Source organism: Lampetra planeri, unplaced genomic scaffold (assembly GCF_965212315.1).
Source record: "Lampetra planeri unplaced genomic scaffold, kcLamPlan1.2.h2 scaffold_409, whole genome shotgun sequence".
NCBI classification, from domain to species: domain Eukaryota; kingdom Metazoa; phylum Chordata; class Hyperoartia; order Petromyzontiformes; family Petromyzontidae; genus Lampetra; species Lampetra planeri.
The window spans coordinates 2123-16568 of NW_027615232.1; the positions used below are offsets into that span (position 1 = coordinate 2123).

The window sequence follows — 14446 nt, forward strand, 5'->3', positions numbered from 1 at the left end:
CACTCTGATGTGCTTATCCACTGTAACGGTGTAAACACAGTGCTGGACGTAGCTGAGCACTTTAGAGGTGAACACCTCCAGGTCCTGGTGGCAGAAAATGGCCGAGTTTGTGCTGGGGAGATCTCTTTTTCAGTGGTTTGTATGCCGGAATCAGGAGCAGCGACATGTGATCAGAAAAGCTCAGGTGGGGCAGCTGTGTGGCCCTGAACCATGTTTGATGTTGGAGTAGGCTTTATCCAGGGTGTTAGCTCCCCTTGTGGCACATTTAATGTGCTGATGGAATTGTGGAAGCACTACTTTCAAATCAAGCGTTAGCGTCCGGTGGGATATACATCGCGGTTGCCAGGACGACGGTGAACTCACGCGGAGGGCACAAGGGCCTCCATCTAATCGTGATGAATTCCAGGTCTGCAGAACAGTGCCTGTCGATGGTAGTGGCGTTTGTGCACCAGCTGTTATTCACGTAGATGCAGAGCCCCCCTCCCTTGCTCTTACCGGAGTCGCGGTTCCTATCGTGTCTGTGGGCGGTGCGGCCTGCTAGCTCAATGGCGGGTCCGGGATGGATGAGCAGAATGCAACAGTCCCGCACGAGTCTGTTTACTTCCAGCTGAAGCTTCAGCTCATCCATCTTGTTTGCAAGGGACCTGGCGTTTGAGAGGAAACTGCTGGGCAGCGGCAGTTTGTGTGGTCGTCTCCGCAGTCGTACGAGGACGCGGGCCCGGCAGCCCCGCTTTTGTTTTCTCTCCTTACACCGCCTCCTTCTCCTGCTGCCCGCTGGGATGAGTGACCACGGGGAGCCCAGACACCGGGCTATGTCCAGCGGAACGCAATGTGTGCTAATAAAGTCCTCGATTACGAACTGTTCGCTCCGTAATCCAATGCGGAGAAGATCCTGTCGGCTGTAGGTAATCAACGCACGACAGGTGGGGCAGAGAAAAAACAAACATGCCAACAAAAACAATAAAATACGCTGTTTCCGAGAGGAGCTGCATCTGTGTGCGCCGCCATGTTGTATGTTGTATGTTCTATATGCTCCCCTTTGCCAAGGAGGCTGTACTGAGGGAGCTACATGACATGATCAGTGGGCATGACACTTATCCTGACACTGCTGTCATCATTTTAGGAGATTTCAACCACTGTAAAACTGCACCAGTTCATGACATTCCCCACCAGGCACTGCTTATTCTCTATTTCTACCATCTCTAAATCCAGTTCTAGCTTTGCTTGTTGCTTCGAAATTTCTAATTGTCTCTTATTGTATGCGGATTTAGCATCTGTAGCTTCAGCTGAGGCTCGTGCCATGATTGCTGCTTCCAGTACACTGGACTTTGAGGATGACGTGGAGGACAGGTGTCTTGTTATAAACTTTGAATCTGAATATGTGTCACGTCCCAAACTCTACCTTTACATTCTGATTGGTTGTCTAGTTCTCCGTCTTCCCTTTCTTCTCCTCATCCAGCACCAATTCCCTGCAGCTGGGCGGGAGGACACTCCCCGTCCTGATGGGGGTTCCATTCTCAGCCGTCGCCATTTGTCGTATGGCGCCGCTATCCGTGGTTCTGAAGAGCCAAACTCAGGGCTGTAGGTGAGAGCACAGAGCTCTCTGGGGAGCTGATGCCCTCACCTGCCTCACTCTGGGTTTGCACACAATCTGGACACTGGACATCCACTAGAGGCAGCAGAGTAACTCCAGGACAACAACGACCACTAACTGGGCACAGGTTGGACCGTGAGCTGACTTACCAGATACTTCAGGTAAACTGCACATGAATGTGGCACATAAGCAGGTTAATGTTGCTAAATGAAGTCATCACCTACACAGGGACACGAACCCTGGACCCTCAGATTAAAAGTCTGATGCTCTACCATCTGAGCTACACAGGCTTCGTGCTTACCAACACTTATTCAGTTTGTGAAGAAAGTATGTACATGGGCTAACTTGTTGCATCCACAGGTTTTACATTTTACCACAAATACAGTGCTGGTCGTGCAATTGATCACGCCTCTGACTTCAGATCAGAAGATTGTAGGTTTGACTCCTGGCTACTTGTCCAGATCTAGGATTCTGCTGAGAAGGTTCTATCTATCTGTCTAATTTCCTTGAATCCTTCAATCATTTTCTTGTGCTTGCTCAGCTTAAGGGTCATGGTGGTCCAACTGAATCTGACTCCAATTTATTGGCGTGGTCCAATAACGTAGACAGCTGGCCCACATGGACAGGTGGGTGTAATAGTTATTTCATTTGCCTCACACGCTGAAGGTCCTTAATTTTAACCCTCTACTGCTTTCAAACTGGATCAAACGGATCTGTAATCTTTGCAACTGTTGATTTACCTTCAGGAATGAAAACGGCAGAATGACTTTAACAAGATTTCATATCATCAGTTGTTTGCTGATGTTCCACAGGCGCTGTCACTTAGCAGGTCAAAATGTCTGACTTGTGAACAGGAAAGCCTGAGTTGAAATCCTTCTGCCAAATAGTCATCAGTATTTATGGTCAGTAATTAACAAGTAATTCAGCTAAGGTGAAGGGAAAGGTTTACAGGACTGTGGTTAGACCAGCTATGATGTATGGTTTAGAGAAACTAGCGATAGGCAGAAGACAGGAGGCAGAGCTGGAGGTGGCAGAGTTAAAGATGCTGAGATTCTCTTTAGGAGTGACCAGGATGGACAGGATTAGGAATGAGGTCATCAGAGGGACAACACAGACAGGAAGGTTAGGAGAAAAAGCTAGAGAGGCTAGATTGAGATGGTTTGGACATGTGCAGAGGAGGGACAGTGGATACATTGGTAGGAGAATGTTAGAGATGGAGTTGGAGGTAGGAGACAGAGAGGAAGGTCAAAGAGGAGGTTTATAGATGCAGTGAGGGAGGACAAGGAGGTAGTTGGAGTCAGAGTAGAGGATACGGAGAACAGGGAAAGATGGAAATTGATGATTCGCTGTGGCAACCCCTGAAGAGGGACAAGCTGAAAGGAGAAGAAGACACAATATAGTAAACACAGTTCTGGGTCATATATTCTATACCCTGACAAACAACAGATTGTGTCAGTTCATGAAGTCTGACTGACTAGATTTCCCTGATCCATTGTGTTTTAATACAAAGTACAAATTATGCAGTTGTATGGCTCTTCTCCTCATTGCCTGTTCTCTGTGGTGATGATGATGTTCATAGAATATGGCCTCTGCTGTTATCTGACTCCTCATTCACTCCGCATTCAGTTCCTAAGTGTGCAAGCTGTAACTTTTTTATGTTTACAACAGACACAGACGACTATCTGGTATCTGCCCACCATCAAAAGAGTTAGCAACAATCTTTGTTGCTAAAAAAACACATCTTTTACATGTGGTTTCACAGAAAATGGCAGTCCTGCAAACCTAAATTCACCGTCTAGAGGTGAATGTGGAAATTAATGGACCCGGTGGGAATCAGTATCAGTAAGTATGAGGAACCATACAAGGATTTTTTCTCTGACAGTTGTTTTCTCTCTTGATACAAAATACAAATACAAGCAGTTGAATAAAAAAAGGAAAAAAAACACTAAGCAGGCAAACAATACAAAGAATACAATGTATGCACATGTTGTACATGTAACAGGAAAAAAGCAGCTACGTATTCCGACTGTCAGTCAGTAGTGCAGCTGAATGATTCAGCTGTTGACAATGTGCTTGTGCGTCGTTAACTGTTTACGATGGTGACTGCTGATGGGAAGAAGCTGTTTCTGTGCTGGTTAATCCTTGTCTGCAGGTTTGCATAATTCACTGTTCAATTGACAATTTATCCTGGAGCAAAATGGAATTTTCCACAACAAAGTCTGAATAATGAGGTACTGCTAGGATTCAAACCCAGGATCTCCTGTTTACAAGACAGGCACTTTAACCAGCTAAGCCACAGCACCTACAAATACTTCTTGCGTATTCTTAATCCAATAATTTGTGATTAAAGTATTTTCATTCTGGCTTATATGGCAGACATTTGTAATCAGCTTTATTCAATTTCACTTAAGGTCTGGGGGCTGGGAAGGGGCATGCTAAGGTTAATTGTCTACTCTAAATTCTCCTTAGGTATGAATGGATTTGTGAATGGTTGTTCGTCCTTCTGTTCACCCATTGACAGCTGGGATCGGCTCAAGCACACCCGTGACCTGTTACCGGAATAAGTGGCAGAAGATGAATGAATGAATGTTCAAAAGAAATTCTCTCCAGAAGAAAGAGAAGGCCAGAATGGGTGAATGTCCTTTGGAAGATGGCCGAGGGGGACGATGAGAGAAAGAAGATGTTTGTTGAGTAAGAGGAAAGACGAGAAAGAAAGGCCCTGGAGAGAGAGGAGGAGAAAGAGAGTGTACTCCTCCTCCTTACTATGGTGGATGCATAGGTTGTGCAGGAAAATGCACGATGAAATGATAATTGGGACAAAGGTTGGCTGCACCAACATGAGAACAGAGGTATGTCTAACAACAGCATATCGATTGTGAAGGTAATTTGGGAATTTGGGGAATTTGCATCCAGGCATGGATACCCCCCATGGCCAATGATGAATCACCCAGGAGGTGAGTGGATCTCGCTAACATTTGTTCATATGATGCAATTTCTGCCATGTTTTCAATCCACTTTTTATAGTCTGGTGGGGATGTACTCTTCCATACCCTGAGGATACTCCGGGCTGCCGTAACCGTCCCGACCTTTATGACTGCCAAATATTGTTTTGACACTCCCATTACTTGTGATTGGTCGCCCAGTAAGCATAATCTTGGAGTGACTGGGATCTCAAGCTCCAGAGCCTTCCCTAGATGTTGTAATACTTTTACCAAAATGGCTGTATCAGACTACATTCCCATAGAACATGTAGGAAAGTCCCTGCCTGTGTACCACATTTCCAACACAGATTATCAGGTAATAGACCTATCCTATGGAGTCTAGAGGGTGTGAAGTAGAAACTGTGTATTATCTTATATTGAGTAATCTTCCCTCTAGCCTCCCTGATGTATTTTCCTGAGTTTCCAATTATACCCTTCCACTCCACCTCACTCAGTTCACAATCCAAGTCTGTCTGCCAAATAGTCTTCTTGTGAAGAGTAATGGAGAGACCGCAGATCCCTGGCGGTTTCCTCGTGAGAGACTAAAAAAGTCTGATAGAATGCCATTTGTAAACACAGCTGCTCTCGGTTTCGAATATAGTATTTTTATCCATCGACAGAAGTCCCTTCCAAAACCGAATTTTGACATGACAGATGTCAGAAATCCCCACTCTACGACTCTATGACTTATTCTTGACAAAGCCCACCTGGTCACCATCTATAATATCTGGCAATATTTGTTCTAGTCTTAATGCCAGGGTCTTTGTCAGTCCACCCCCAGCAGACTCACTGGTCTGTAATTGGCTGGGTCCGACTCCATCCTATTTCTTTGACAATTCGAAATAGTCGGTAATTGCAGGTTCGATAAAAATGCATTCATCTCATCAGATGTGGTTGTGCAAGTTGAGGTATACAAATCCTGATAAAAGGTTTCAAATGTTCTATCAATGTCCCAGGAAGACGTAAGTATTTCACTACCTCTTTTTATCATTGGGATGTTGTTGGAATTCTCCTTCTGTTTAAGCTGTCTGGCCAACAGTCTACCACCTTTCTCTCCTCCCTCATAAAAATTTGTTTTAAGCCTGAATAAAGCATATTGCGCTTTTTTATTGTACAGCTCATGTAGTTGGAACTTTAAGTTACATAATGTATTATATAAATTGTCTGAGTATCTCTTAGCCAGCTCCTTTTCCATGTTGCATATGTCTTTCTCCAGTTTTTCTTGGGTGTATATTATGATTGACCAATGTGGGGCTATTTTCCTCAAGTGACCTCTCAGACCGAACTTTGTCATCAGATTTGACGCTGATTGGGCTGGAAATCCTCTACATCCAACTTCCACAGACAAATGGACAGAGGGTTAACAGGTCAAGAGGAGATTTTCAGCAAACCAGTGAAGGTACACATGTATAAAGTTTGCAGATACTTCAGATTTGTTACCCCTCCTTGAACCGCCACCTGAAACGTGGTGGAGGGGTTTGAGTACCCAAATGATCCTAGGGGCTATGTTGTCAGGGGTTTTCATGCCCCTGGTATGGTCTCCCAAGGCAAACAGGTCCTAGGAGACGGGTCAGACTAAGAGCGGTTCAGAATTACCGCATTGAGAGAATTAAAAGCAAGGATGCGCACGTCGCCCGGATTGGCGTAACCGGGGCCCCACCCTGAAGCCAGGCCTGGGGTTGGGGCTTGTGGGTGAGCGCCTGGTGGCCGGGTCTCTGCCCACGGGACCCGGCCGGGTACACCCCGAAGAAGCGACGTGGGCCCGCCCTCCTGTAGGCCCACCACCCGCAGGAAGGCTCAGAAGGGGCCGGTGCAATGTGGTTTGGGTGGCGGCCGCTGGCGAGGGCCCCGGCGACCCAAACCCTGGACAACGACTCTGACTATGGGGACATGGAATGTCACCTCGCTGGGGGGGAAAGAGCCCGAACTTGTGCGGGAGGCTGAGCGGTACCGGCTAGAGATAGTCGGGCTCGCCTCCACGCACATCTTGGGCTCCGGAACCCATCTCCTTGAGAGAGGTTGGACTCTCTATTATTCTGGAGTTGCCCGCCGTGAGAGGCGACGGGCTGGTGTGGGCTTGCTCATAGCTCCCCAGCTTAGTCGCTATTTGTGTTGGAGTTTTCCCCATTGAGCGAGAGGGTCGCTTCCTTCCGCCTTCGGGTGGGGGATAGGTCTCTCACTGTCGTGTCGGCCTATGGGCCAAACGGCAGTGCAGAGTACCCGGCCTTCTTGGAGTCCCTGGGGGGAGTACTGGAAGGTGCTCCAGCCGGGGACTCCATCGTTCTCCTGGGGGACTTCAACGCCCACGTGGGCAGCGACAGTATCACCTGGAGGGGAGTGATTGGGAGGAACGGCCCCCCTGATCTGAACCCGAGTGGTGTTCTGTTATTGGACTTCTGTGCTAGTCACAGTTTGTCCATAACAAACACCATGTTCCAGCATAAGGGTGTCCATAAGCACACGTGGCACCAGGACACCCTAGGCCGGATGTCAATGATCGACTTCGTAGTTGTGTCATCTGGCCTCCGGCCGTATGTCTTGGACACTCGGGTGAAGAGAGGGGCGGAGCTGTCAACTGATCACCACCTGGTGGTAAGTTGGATCCGCTGGCCACGGGGGAAACCGGACATACTTGGCAGGCCCCAAAAGAACAGTGCGGGTCTGCTGGGAACATCTGGCGGAACCCACCGTCAGAGGGGTCTTCAACTCCCACCTCCGGGAGAACTTCGACCAGCTCCCGACTCCATCGACCAGCTGGGGACATTGAGTCCGAGTGGACCATGTTCTCCACCTCCATTGTCGAAGCAGCCGCTCGGAGCTGTGGTCGCAAGGTCTCCGGTGCCTGTCGTGGCGGCAACCCCCGAACCCGGTGGTGGACACCGGAAGTAAGGAATGCTGTCAAGCTGAAGAAGGAGTCCTATCGGGCCTGGCTGGCTCGTGGGACTCCTGAGGCAGCCGACGGGTACCGGCAGGCCAAGCGTACCGCGGCCCGAGCGTATGTGGAGGCAAAAACTCTGGTCTGGGAGAGGTTCGGGGAGGCCATGGAGGAGGACTACCGGTTAGCCTCGAAGAGATTCTGGCAAACCGTCTGGCACCTCAGGAAGGGGAAGCAGTGCTCCACCAACACTGTGTACAGTGGAGGCGGGGAGCTGCTGACCGCGACTGGGGATATTGTCGGGCGGTGGAAGGAGTACTTCGAGGATCTCCTCAATCCCACTGTCATTCCTTCCATAGAGGAAGCAGAGACGGGGGACTCAGAGGCTGGTTCACCCATCACCCAGGCTGAGGTCATCGAGGCAGTTCGGAAGCTCCTCGGTGGCAAAGCACCTGGGGTGGATGAGATCCGCCCTGAGTACCTCAAGTCCCTGGATGTTGTAGGGCTGATGTGGCTGACACGTCTCTGCAGCATCGCATGGCAGACGGGAACAGTGCCTCTGGATTGGCAGACTGGGGTGGTGGTCCCTCTTTTCAAAAAGGGGGACCGGAGGATGTGTTCCAACTATCGTGGGATCACACTCCTCAGCCTCCCTGGGAAAGTCTATTCGAGGGTACTGGAGAGGAGAATTCGACCGATAGTCGAACCTCGGATTCAGGAGGAACAATGTGGTTTTCGTCCTGGCCGTGGAACAACGGACCAGCTCTACACCCTCACCAGAGTGCTCGAGGGGTCATGGGAGTTTGCCCAACCTGTCCACATGTGTTTTGTAGACTTGGAGAAGGCGTTCGACCGTGTCCCTCGTGGCATCCTGTGGGAGGTACTCCTAGAGTATGGGATTAGGGGCCCTTTGCTAAGGGCTGTATGATCTCTATACGCCGGGAGTAGGAGCTTGGTTCGTATTGCCGGCAGTAAGTTGGACCTGTTCCCGGTGCATGTTGGTCTCAGGCAGGGCAGCCAGGGATCAGAGGGTGTCCTGTTCGGGAGCCACCAGATTTCATCTCTGCTTTTTGCGGATGATGTTGTCCTGTCCCTGAGTCAGGACCTTCAGCATGCACTGGGGCGGTTCGCAGCCAAGTGTGAAGCGGTTGGGATGAGAATCGACCAGAAAAAGGTGGCCTGCCCCCTCCGGGTTGGAGGAGAGTCCTTGCCTCAAGTGGAGGACTTTAAGTATCTTGGGGTCTTGTTCACGAGTGAGGGAAGAAGGGAGCGTCCGTCGTGGTGAAGAAGGAGCTGAGCCGAAAGGCGAAGCTCTCGATCTACCGGTCAATCTACGTTCCTACCCTCACCTATGGTCGTGAACTTTGGAACATGACCGAAAGAATAAGATCTCGGATACAAGCGGCTTAGTTTCCATCCTCTGCAGGATGGCAGGGTGCTCCCTTAGAGATAGGGTGAGGAGCTCTGTCACCCGGGAGGAGCTCAGAGTAGAGCCGCTGCTCCTCCACATCGAGAGGAGCCAGCTGAGGTGGCTTGGGCATCTGTATCGGATACCCCCTGGAAGCCTGCCAAGGGAGGTGTTCCAGGCATGCCCCACCGGGAGGAGACCCCGGGGAAGACCCAGGACACGCTGGAGCGACTATGTCGCTCGGCTGGCTTGGGAACGCCTTGGGGTCCCCCCGGAAGAGCTAGAGGAGGTGGCTGGGGAGAGGGTAGTCTGGGTGTCCCTGCTTGGGCTGCTGCCCCCGTGACCTGGCCTCGGATAAGCGGAAGATGATGGATGGATGGATGGACACACAAGTATACTTATCAATCAAACCAAACGAAACTAATCAATTAGCTAAACTTCAGGCCTGTTTCAAAGATGTAAAAACCTGGATGACAACTAACTTCCTGCTATTGAAGTCAGATAAAACTGAGGTGATTGTAGTTGGCCCCAAACACTTGAGGTCCTCACTCACAGACCATATCATTTCCTTAGATGTTTTTGCCTTGGCCTCCAGCACCACAGTAAAAAACTTAGGTGTTATACTTGATCAGGATCTGTCCTTTAACTCTTACATTAAACATACTACAAAAACAGCATTCTTCCATCTACGGAATATCTCCAAAATCAGGCACTTCCTGTCTCGTAAGGATGCTGAAAAACTGATCCATGCTGTTGTAACTTCTAGACTGGATTACTGCAACTCCTTACTATCAGGTTCCCCTAACAACTCACTTCAGCTGGTACAGAATGCCGCTGCTCGGGTCCTGATGGGAACCAGAAAAAGGGACCACATAGCTCCTGCACTAGCCTCTTTACACTGGCTCCCTGTAAAATACAGCATAGATTTCATAACTATTCTCCTTACCTTTAAAGCCCTGGATGGTCAGGCTCCCACATACCTCCAAAATCTCATAGTACCTTATCATCCAAAAAGACCACTACGCTCCGAGAATCTAGACCTGCTTGTTGTTTCCCAGAATTTCCAAAACCACAATGGGTGGCAGAGCACTCAGCTATCAGGCTCACATCCTTTGGAACCACCTTCCACTGACACACTTTCTTTATTTAAGAATAAACTTAAGGTGTTCCTATTTGACAAAGCTTATAGTTAAGGCTGGATAAGGGCTCAGGGTCAACTTAAACCAACCATTAGTTATGCTGCCAAAGATCTAGACTGCCGGGGGAACTCATTACCCATAATTGTAACAGTGGCGCTGAGCAACAGCACCGAGCCACTTCTGTCTCCCACCTCTATTCTTCCTCTCTCCCCTGTTTCCCCTTCACCACCCTGTTCTGCTTGTACATGTGCTGAACAAATATTTCTCAAATATTTGTTATATAAACATATAGACTAATAACACTGTTGGACTCTTAAACAGCCTTACATGGACCTTTTATTATTATAATTTTATTATTAACCTTCACAATCTGATCTGTGAAATGCTTCTCATTGTTCATCATTTGTTCATTGTCTGTGCATGCAACACCTATCGCTGGTCTGTCTGTCGCAGGGAGGGGGATCCCTCTCTCTGCGGTCCTCCCTGAGGTTAGGACAGAGGGTGTAGCAATGTGCGTACTGTAAAGTCCATCAAGACAATTGTAAAATATGGGCTATAGAAATAAAAAAGAATTGAATGTCTTCGGTATACTGCGTGTAGTAATCAATCTAAGATCAGCGATGGGGTCAATAAATTTTCCTTGCATCAACAAACATTTAACATCAAGACATCTGCAATGGCCAGGAATTGAATCTGGTCAACTGCTTGGATGGCAGCTATGCTCACCACTATGCCACCATCACCACAAAAGGGCGCCAACCGACCCCTTCCTGGAGATGATCCTAAGCCCGGCGGTGGGAGAGCTGATCAGCAACCGAGCAGAGACTGACCCTGCACGGAGCAGACACAAAGATTCTCTGCGAAAAACTGTGCGAAAACCATCCATAAGGTCAGGCTAAGCAACAGGCCCTCCACCACGTGGGCAATTTTGTAGCAGGACTGGCACTGGCGACATGGAGGCTTTTACAGACCGTTGCTGTTGGGATGGAGTTCTATGTTCTGTTGATGACAATAAGCTACAAGTTACACGATTTTTAATGGATCAATGAATTTGCAGTGTTTTTCTATACATAAACACTTCTACTGCATTGAATAAAGAACATTTAAGTATGTAAATAAAGTGCTTCACATTCAGATCCATTAATGCACATTACTAACGTGACTTCCCTCTGGAGTTATCTGTGCTCTTCTCGCCTTCAGGTTACAGCAAGCTGTGGTCAGGGCTGGGGATCCTTCCTTCTCCCCCAGTATTATTATTAGTCGTAGTATTGCTTGTCATATTTAATCAAGAACCTGTATTTTTTTTTTTTTTTTATAATATATTTGTTATTATTTCACACTTAGAGACAGTTCTGTTGGGTGGGGTTACAGTGGTTCCCTGGTATATGGTACCTACCTATAAATGCCAGTACAGAGTAATTCACACACATTATTATATTATTCAGTCACAGCTATACAATCTTCTCAATTCTTACCCAGTTGTCACTGTTGTCATTTTTTATAGTCCGGTGGGGATGTACTCTTCCATAACCTGAGGATAATCCGGGCTGCCGTAACTGTCCCGACCTTTATGACTGCAAAATATTGTTTTGACACTCCTATTACTTGTGATTGGCTATGTGTAGGATCTTTAAAATATAACTAGACAACGTGTATTACTTATATTCTGTTTTGCCTGTCAGGAGCTGTCTCAGTGTGACTCGTGACTCCTCGTCGGAAAAACTTGATAGTCTTTGGAAAAAACTTGACAAGTCTTCAGAAAAGTTGAGAGAATTCAACAGGATTACCTTAATAAGTTGTCAGTAAAATCTTGTTCTTTAGAAAAGCCTCAAAAAGGTCCAGTAAAATCGTTGGAAAAATGAAAAAAAATAAAATAAAAAGAAGAATGAAAATGGAAAAATGTTAAATCGTGAGAAAAAGGGAAAAGAAAAATAAGTAAAAATTAAAAAAATAATAAAAATGAAAAATGATCTTCTCGGGAAAAACCTTTGTTAAATCTTCAATAAGCAGGATGAACGAAGAAACCCTTGTATCAAATTTAGTTTCATCAGCTGAGTGGACATGGTTAATCCTCTTCAGCCCAAAGCTCTCTTTTCAGAAGAACCTTTTTCAAAAGGTTTGGATTTTTTTGTGTCATATGAGCTGTTCATCTTCTCCGTCTGCTGAGTTTGATTTCTTTTCCCCCAAATAGCGATGCCCCGATGTGGTCGATCAGCACGCTTCCATTTGGCCGAGGAATAACCACGTCCTCTTCCGTACTTTACTTTTTATACTGACTTCAAATTGACACATGCATTACACCCAACTTGGTGTTTGTGACTTTCTGCGCACATTCAGCCTGCTGTTGCTAGGCTGTTTCTAGGTGTTGAAACGTTTTTACAGGAACAAAATGGCGTTCATGTCCAGATGCATCCTGTTCGTTTGGGCCGTGGTTTCTCTCTCCGTCTACAGTCAGTCTCACGTGATTTACAGCCAACCTCACATGATTCTTTTACTACACCTCTCTGTTAACACTTTAACTTCACTTGTTTGTTAACACACTTCATTTGATTATGAGTAATCGTTAGGATTATTGTTAATACCTTCATTTCCATATTCAGGAATCAGCATGATTTTTCCATGTTCAAGAATCAACATGGTGTTCTTCAATCGAGTATGTGGTTGCAAACATTTCTTCATTCATTCATTCATTTTCTGCCGCTTAATCCGGTTACGGGTCACGGGTGTGCTGGAGCCAATCCCAGCTGTCAACGGGCGAAAGGCTGAGTACACCCTGGACAAGTCGCCGGCACATCGCAGGGCCGCATGAAGGACAAACAACCATTCACGCACACACTCACTCCGATGGACAGTTTAGACTCTAAACTTCAGAGTGACCACCTCAGCCTGATTTTGGAGGTGGGAGGAAGCCAGACAACCTGCAGAGAAACAGGGAGAGCATGCAAAGTCCATGGAGAAAGATCCCACCTGCCAACTTGGCAACACATATTTGATCGAAGTCAGTTGATGAAAACACTTATAGTGAGTTCATGCACAAGACATGTACTGTCTCTGTATCGTTTTGCTTGTAGTTGAATACAATCTCATATTTATACCAAGCAGCTGAACCTAGTGTGGTGCTTATGTTCTACAACTCATGCAAGATGCAAAAAAAGAAAAAGTTGTATTTTTAGGTCTTGGTGACTTTGAGTGTCATTTTTAATTCAGTTGAAACTGGCCTCTCATGGTGTTTGTGCTGTATACTGTGTGTAGGGAGGCTACTGCACCTACTAATTTGTTCATTTGTTGTGTATGGACTTGTAGTGCATTTATTGCAGTGTACAGACATATGGGTTGTATTATATATGGATAATGTGCATTGACTCTGTGCGTTCTGTCTTGTAGAGTCATTGAATGACTTCAGTTTTGTCAGTTTTACCTGCCATCAAAAATACATGAGAATCACACAGTCAATGGCAAGAAATGATGTATGGACATCTGACATGTGTAAGGGGTACGATGAAGGAAAAAAAAAAGTTTCCATTACATGAAGGAGCCCTGTCACTGCCATTTTTTCTAGCCTTGTTCAAGAGCTCAAGTGTACCAAGGTGTGGCTGGACGTGTCCCTAACTGAATCCGGGACCCTGTGGTTAGAGGGAGGAAGTGAGCCCCAGCCAACAGTGCTACAGGACAAATCTGCTGTTCTCCATCATGGCGTGGTGGCCCATATCCAACAAGGCAGAGGAGGCTTCATGTTGGTAGAGGTGGTGTCCCGACAGGAGGAAGCAGCCAGTCACTCCAATGCCATAAAAGCAGCCAAACAGGGCTGCTGGATGAGGTGGGAGGGTCTCAAGAAGAGAAAACTCACATGCAGAAAACTCTGGGGCATGGAAGCTAACAGATTGAGCTTTATTGTCTGCTCTCTCCCACAAATATGCAGCTGTGGCTTGGAAAGGACAAGTGTTGGTGAGACAAAGCCTCATGAGGCATTGAACCACTTGAGCCAATTGGTTCAAGAAAGGGTTCATTTCTCGAAGCGTCATGTGCACATAAAACTCCTGGCCAAGTGTATAATCACAGGCAACTGTATCGGAACCCCATAATATGTGATGCATTGAATTTGTATCTCTGTTATATCTGTTGGGAATGACTGAATTATGAACATATATATATATTAAATATATATAAATAAATATATATATAATAAATAAATTATCGCATATGTTTATAATCCATTTTTTTAATGTATTCTGTGTGTGTAAAATTTCCCAAAATGGTAATGTCATAATATGCCAGACTGTGCAATGATTTTCTATGACCACTTTTGTAAATGTGATGTTCCTAGACCTTGTCTTCCAGTGCACGGATTCCCAATGGTATCTTTTGTCCTGAGAGAAGATTCTGCCTTTAACTGCAGTGCTGGCGGCCCACTTCCTGTCAGATCTTGTTCTTATTCCTGCTTCCCTGATT

General features: G+C 46.7%; 2 non-coding genes across 2 annotated transcripts; both read right to left on the bottom strand.

Annotated features, from left to right (window-relative positions):
* Positions 1 to 1811: 1811 nt before the first annotated feature.
* Positions 1812 to 1884, bottom strand: TRNAK-UUU (transfer RNA lysine (anticodon UUU)). The gene has a single exon. It is a non-coding gene; the product is annotated as a tRNA-Lys (tRNA).
* A 1939-nt stretch (positions 1885 to 3823) lies between these two features.
* TRNAT-UGU (transfer RNA threonine (anticodon UGU)) lies at positions 3824 to 3897 on the bottom strand. Its single transcript has one exon. It is a non-coding gene; the product is annotated as a tRNA-Thr (tRNA).
* Between the last annotated feature and the right edge of the window lie 10549 nt (positions 3898 to 14446).